Genomic DNA, 552 nt, shown 5'->3' on the forward strand with positions numbered 1-552 from the left:
TGAAACCAGTTTGGGGCTGATGTGGACTTCCCTACTGTGGAAGCAACCAGGTCAGGTGGACTGAAGGCAATTGGTGGGGGGCTGCTGGAAGTTCCCTGCTCTGACTTTGGGGCTGATATTACTTCCCTACTGTGGAAGCATCCAGGTCAGGTGGACTGAAGAAGGAAGTTGGGGGGGCTGCTGGAAGTTCCCTGCTCTGGAAACATTCAAGGCTAGTGGACTGAAAAACCAGTTTGGGGCTGATATGACTTCCCTACTGTGGAAGCATCCAGGTCAGGTGGACTGAAGGCAGTTGGGGGGCTGCTGGAAGTTCCCTGCTCTGGAAACATTCAAGGCTGGTGGACTGAAAATAGTTTGGGGCTGATGTGACTTCCCTACTGTGGAAGCAGCCAGGTCAGGTGGACTGAAGGCAGTTGGGGGGCTGCTGGAAGTTCCCTGCTCTGGAAACATGCAAGGCTGGTGGACTGAAACTAGTTTGGGGCTGATATGACTTCCCTACTGTGGAAGCAGCCAGGTCAGGTGGACTGAAGGCAGTTGGGGGCTGCTGGAAGT

The sequence above is a fragment of the Macrobrachium nipponense genome, chromosome 27 (genome assembly GCF_015104395.2).
Source record: "Macrobrachium nipponense isolate FS-2020 chromosome 27, ASM1510439v2, whole genome shotgun sequence".
In the NCBI taxonomy this organism is placed as follows: Eukaryota; Metazoa; Arthropoda; class Malacostraca; order Decapoda; family Palaemonidae; genus Macrobrachium; species Macrobrachium nipponense.